At 36.9% G+C, this 5524-nt stretch overlaps 1 pseudogene; it reads right to left on the bottom strand.

Annotated features, from left to right (window-relative positions):
- Positions 1 to 214: 214 nt before the first annotated feature.
- LOC101028287 (melanoma inhibitory activity protein 2-like) lies at positions 215 to 4991 on the bottom strand (annotated as a pseudogene).
- Positions 4992 to 5524: the final 533 nt, after the last annotated feature.

Here is a 5524-nt window from a genome sequence, read left to right as displayed (position 1 = left end):
AATTAAAATAGTTATATTATCTAGAATAAAATAAAATGGATATAATTTACTCATAAGATTCATATTTATATCTTTGTTTACAAAATATTATCCTGAGAATTATAATTCCATTAAGCTTCAATTTGAGTAAAAGTGTAATCTCTTAAGTAACAGCAGTTACTTAAACTGAAAATGAGATCAGTCAAAATTAATTTTGAGGAGAGCAAAAATATTGTCAGGTTTCTTGCTGTGGTTCTGGATGTTCAACAGCAGGCTCATTTGAAGGCAAAATCAACCCTTCTATCTTCAGAATATGGGGGTAGGGAGGAAATCCAAGTCTTGGAGGAAGATAAGGAAGAAAATTCCTCAGTGGATAGACATTTCTCATTGCAAATGGAGCATGTGGTGGACCTGGGAAATCCCTTAATGGAAAGTAATCTTGAGAAGCTCCAAACATGGTTCCTGGAGGAGGTGAGGGAAAGGAGGTCCTCTTCTCATGAAGGAGCTCCTTGTATCCACTGGAAACAATGGACCTTTAATTGGAGCAAGAGGTGGAGGAACAAAGCCAGAGCCAGTTGCTTCATTTTCACGGGGGAGAGATGAATCAGGCACATTTAAATTATTACCAAGATCATCTTTGGTATCATTTCTACAGGATTCCATTTCTAAAGGGATTGACCCATCCATTTTATCCAAAGAAGGCATATTAAAACTTCTGAGTTCTGCTGGTCCAGACAGTCTACCAGAATTAGAATAAAATCTGTCTTGCCTTTGTGGAGGAAGAGCTGAATCAGGATATGATTGTCTTGGTGGAGGAAACACTATCCTACGGTCCTGTTCCCATGGAGGTGACAGGGACAATGTCAGGAAGAGCCCTATGAGTACTGGTTAAACTAACACAGCTTGATTCTTCTCTTTCATTGATAATCTGATGGTTCAGAGGATTCCCTGGGACCTTGAGCCTCTTCTTCCTCCCCCTGGAATCAAAGGTGAGAGTCTGAGTGGACCCTTGAACAAAACTGGAGGAGAGAGAAAAGCTCTCATTTCAAATGAAGACCGACCCAATGGTGAAGGACCATGTCGTGAATGCTCTCTCAAATGCTGTATTCAGAACATCAAGTTCGTAAGGATCTTTTACTAAAAGTTCAAATTTAAACACTATTTCAGTTCATTTTTGTCTGTTGTAAGTATTTTCTGTCCTTAAGTTCATTGAGGCTTCTTTCAGCAGTCCGAGCTGCCAACCAATTATCATGTGCTTTTTTCTCATAGGAAGTAATCTGCCCTTGATAATAATGAATAGTTCTCTCCCGTTCTTCTTCAAGATCTTTGGCTCCTTTCTATAGGTCTCCAGCTCTTCAGTGTCATGGCTAATCTTTTTGCCTACTTTAGAAAGTTTCCCTTCTTTTCTAACTGGTAATTTTCCTCTGCTGTTAATTTCCCATGGAGTTTCATTTCATTTTCATGATATAATTCAGTCATTACTTTAAGTCTCTGTCGAAGCTTCTGAGTCTCACTTTCAAAATGTGTGTTTTCTGACTGCAAAGATGCTTGTTCAGTCTGAAGGTTTTTAATATGCTCTGTAAGCTCTTCCTTTGTTTTATTAACTTCAGCTAACTGAATATAAATTTGTTTTCTTTATCCTAAGGTTTTTAAAGAAGCATTTAACTTAGCAACATGAATCCGTTTCTTCAAAACTCCTTTTGGAGGATTATCTAAGTAAGCATCATTTTCTGATTCACTGTTCATTTCTAATTCCAAGTTATCATCATCCATTACATCTTCTCCAAGCATAGTAGCCCAATCATTCATCCTTAGTAAGCATTCAGTCAGAATCTTGATGTGATTTTCTTTATCTTTTAGATCTTGTTCTGCATGTACTTTGGAGGTTTCAAATGTTATTTTCTGTTTATTAAGTTCACTCACTTGTTCTTTCCATACTTCAGCTTCTTGCAAAAGCTGTTTCTGGTTTTCCTGAAGTTGATTATTTTCAGTCAAAGCATCTTTTATTGCTATCTTCAGTCATTCTTCATTCATTTGAAATATCTTGAAGGTCATTTTGGCTTCAGCTACTTGTGATTTGAGGGATTTTGGTTCATATTCTAGAGACTGTAATCTTTTTGAAATATCCACCGTCAATTCATCTTGTTCAGAATGTTTAGATTTCTCTTCTTTTAACTCTTTTATTAGACAGGGTATTTCATCCTGAAGTTCAGAATTGGACCTGTTCAGCTTTTCAAGGGTTGCCTCCAGATTTGGCACTTCTGTTGCCTCCTTCTTAAAGCTGGCATCCATTAAAGATGATTGTACTTCATAGCTTTCATACTGTGTTTGAACAAGGCTAAATTTTTCATGTAGTTTACATTTTTCTTCAATTAGTCCAGAAAACATTATGGCAAGCTTTTTCTATCTTTCCACATAAAGCTGACTTCTAACCGATCTAAAAATTCTCCACAAAAAAAAAAAAAAAAGTAAACAGCAAAAAATCCAACAATAGCTGCCCATATCACCAATTCCCATAAAAAATACCATAAGGATTAGAATCTGGTCGCATATCATCAGGCAGTGATGTCACAACCCTGCATAGCACCTCCAGGACCAGTCATAAGTACGGCTGAGGGGTAGCCCTGGGCTCCTCCATAATGCCAAGGCTGCTCTGACAGTCACTGCAGTAACCCTGGCCTGTCGGGGTCACAATGGGGGGCAGAGAACAAGCAGCCTTTGGTCTGGAACCCTAATCTGCACATGGCAACCAGAGCAGACCACTGCGGAGCCAGCTGTGGGGGCACCTGGGGCACCCATGGGCCTCACAGGCCCACACTGCCCACCCTGGCTCTCTTGTTACACTTTACAACCTGAGGCAGTGCAGGTTCAAGCCTGACCCACACAGGCCTGCAATGCACCCTGTCCTCGCCACTCCATCACCCCACCCCTCTGTTTGGTTTCTATTTCTTTTCTCTTTTTTTTCTTTTCAAGTTTCTGCAGCTACCTTCAATTTCTCCTCAGAAAATAGGTGTTTCTTTTCTATCACAATGTCAGGCTGCAAATTTTACAAACTTTTATGCTCTGCTTCCCTTATAAAACTGAATGCCTTTAACAGCACGCAAGTCACCTCTTGAATGCTTTGCTGCCTAGAAATTTCTTCCTCTAATATCCTAAATCATCTCTTTCAAGTTCAAAGTTCTACAAATCTCTAGGGCAGGGCACAATGCCACCAGCCTCTTTGCTAAAACATAATAAGAGTCACCTTTAGTCCGGTTACCAACAAGTTCCTCATCTCCATCTGAGACCACCTCAGCCTGGACCTTATTGTACATATCACTATCAGCATTTTTGTCAAAGCCATTCAACAAGTCTCTAGGAAGTTACACCCTTTCCCACATTTTCCAGTCTTCTTCTGAGCCCTCCAAACTGTTCCAATCTTCGGCTTGTTACCCAGTTCCAAAGTTGCTTTTACATTTTCAGGTATCTTCTCAGCAATGCCTCACTCTAACTGTTACCAATTTACTGTATTAATTCATTTTCACACCAATGACAAAGACATACCCAAGACTGGGCAATTTATAAAAGAAAGAGGTTTATTGGGCTTATAGTCCCACATAGCTAGGTTGTCCTTACAATCATGGCAGAGGACAAGGAGGAGCAAGTCACATATTATATGGATGGCAGAAGGAAAAGAGAGAGCCTCTGTAGAGAAACTCCCATTTTAAAACTGTCAGATCTCGTAAGACACATTCACTATCACGAGAACAGCATGGGAAAGACCTGTCCCTATGATTCAATCATCTCCTACTAGGTCCCTCCCACAACACGTGGGAGCTACAGATGAGATTTGAATAGGGACACAGAACAAAACCATATCACTACCCAAAATAAAAGAAAGCATTATATTGAAAAGACACCTGCACTCATGTTTATCACAACACTATTCACAAAAATGAAGTCATGAAATCAACCCAAGTGGCAAATATTTAATGCCACTGTTATCATTTCTGCAGTTGTCATTTCTGATTGTATTTATTTGAATTGTCTCTTTTATTCTTGGTTATTCTAACCAGCATTCTGTCAATTTTTTTTATCTTTTTAAAGAGCCATTTTTTAAAATTTTTTTGATCCTTTGTATCATTTTTGTGGTCTTCATCTCATTTAGTTCTGCCTTGCTCTTTGTTATTTCTTTTCTCTGCTAGCTTTAGGTTTGGTTTGTTTTTGCTTTTCTAGTCTTTTTGTTGTTGTTGTTTTTGTTTTTGTTTTGTTTTGTTTTGTTTTGTACAATGTTAGGTTGTTAATTTGAGATATTTCTATCTCTTTAATGTAGGCATTTAACACTATAAACTTTCCTCTTAGAACTGCTTCTGCTGTATCTTGTGTCTCTAGTTTCAAAATTTTTTCATTGATTTCTGCCTTAATTTCATTGTTTACCCAAATACTATTCAGGAGCAAGTTGTAATTTCCATGTATTTGTATAGTTTTGAGATTTCCTCTTGATATTGATTTCTAATTTTATTCCACTGTGGTACAAGAAGATACTTGATATGATTCTGATTTTTTTAATGTATTGAAACTTGGTTTATAGCCAAGCATATGATCTATTTTAGAGAATTTTCTATGTACAGATGAGAAACATTTATATTCTGCAGTTGTGCCAACTGTTCTGTAAATGTCTATTAGGTCTAGTTAGTCTAGAGTCCAGTTTCAGTCTAGACTTTTTTGTTGATTTTCTATCTCAACAATCTGTCTAGTATTTTCAGTTCGGTATTGATGTCCACCAGTATTATTTCATTGCTGTTGGTCTCTTTTCTTACATCTAGGAATATTTGTTCTATGAATCTGGGTGGTCCAGTTTGGGATACATATATCTTAAGATTGTTATATCTCCTTATTGAATTGATCCCTTTATCATTATCATTTGTATAATGATCTTCTTTGTCTTTTTTTTTTCTTTTTTACTTTTGTTGATTTAAAGTCTGTTTTATCTGACATAAGTATAGCTACTCCTGCTCACTTTTGGTTTCCATTTGCATAAGATGTTTTTCTCACTTCTGTACTTTGAGTCTTTACCCATTACATGGCATTTTTGTAAGCAGCATGTAGTTGAATTTGTCTTTATATTCAACTCACCAATCTAAATCTTTGAAGTAGAGCATTTAGTTCATTGGCATTCAAGATTAATATTGATATGTGAAGTTTTGTTCTTGTCATAAGGTTGTTACCTAGTTGCTTTCTAGTTTCATAATTGCTTTATAAGACCCATGAGTTTTATACTTTTGTGTTCTTTTATGATGGCAAGTATTATCCTTTTGTTTCTATGTTTAAAATTTCTGTGAGCATTTCTTTAAGGGCTAAGTCTAGTGTTACCAAATTCCCTTAGCATTTGTGTGTCTGAGAACTGTTTCATTTCTCCTTCATTTATGAAACTTGGCTTAGGAGGATACAGAATTCTTGGTTGGCAGTTTCTTTCTTTAAGGAAATTAAAAATGGAACCCCAGTCTCTTTTGACTTGTAAGATTTATGCTAAGAAGTCTTCTGTTAGACTGATGGGATTTCCTTT

The sequence above is a fragment of the Saimiri boliviensis genome, chromosome 7, assembly GCF_048565385.1.
Source record: "Saimiri boliviensis isolate mSaiBol1 chromosome 7, mSaiBol1.pri, whole genome shotgun sequence".
In the NCBI taxonomy this organism is placed as follows: Eukaryota; Metazoa; Chordata; class Mammalia; order Primates; family Cebidae; genus Saimiri; species Saimiri boliviensis.
Note: the sequence above shows the minus strand (reverse complement) of the source record. Positions and strands in the feature narration are given on the sequence as shown.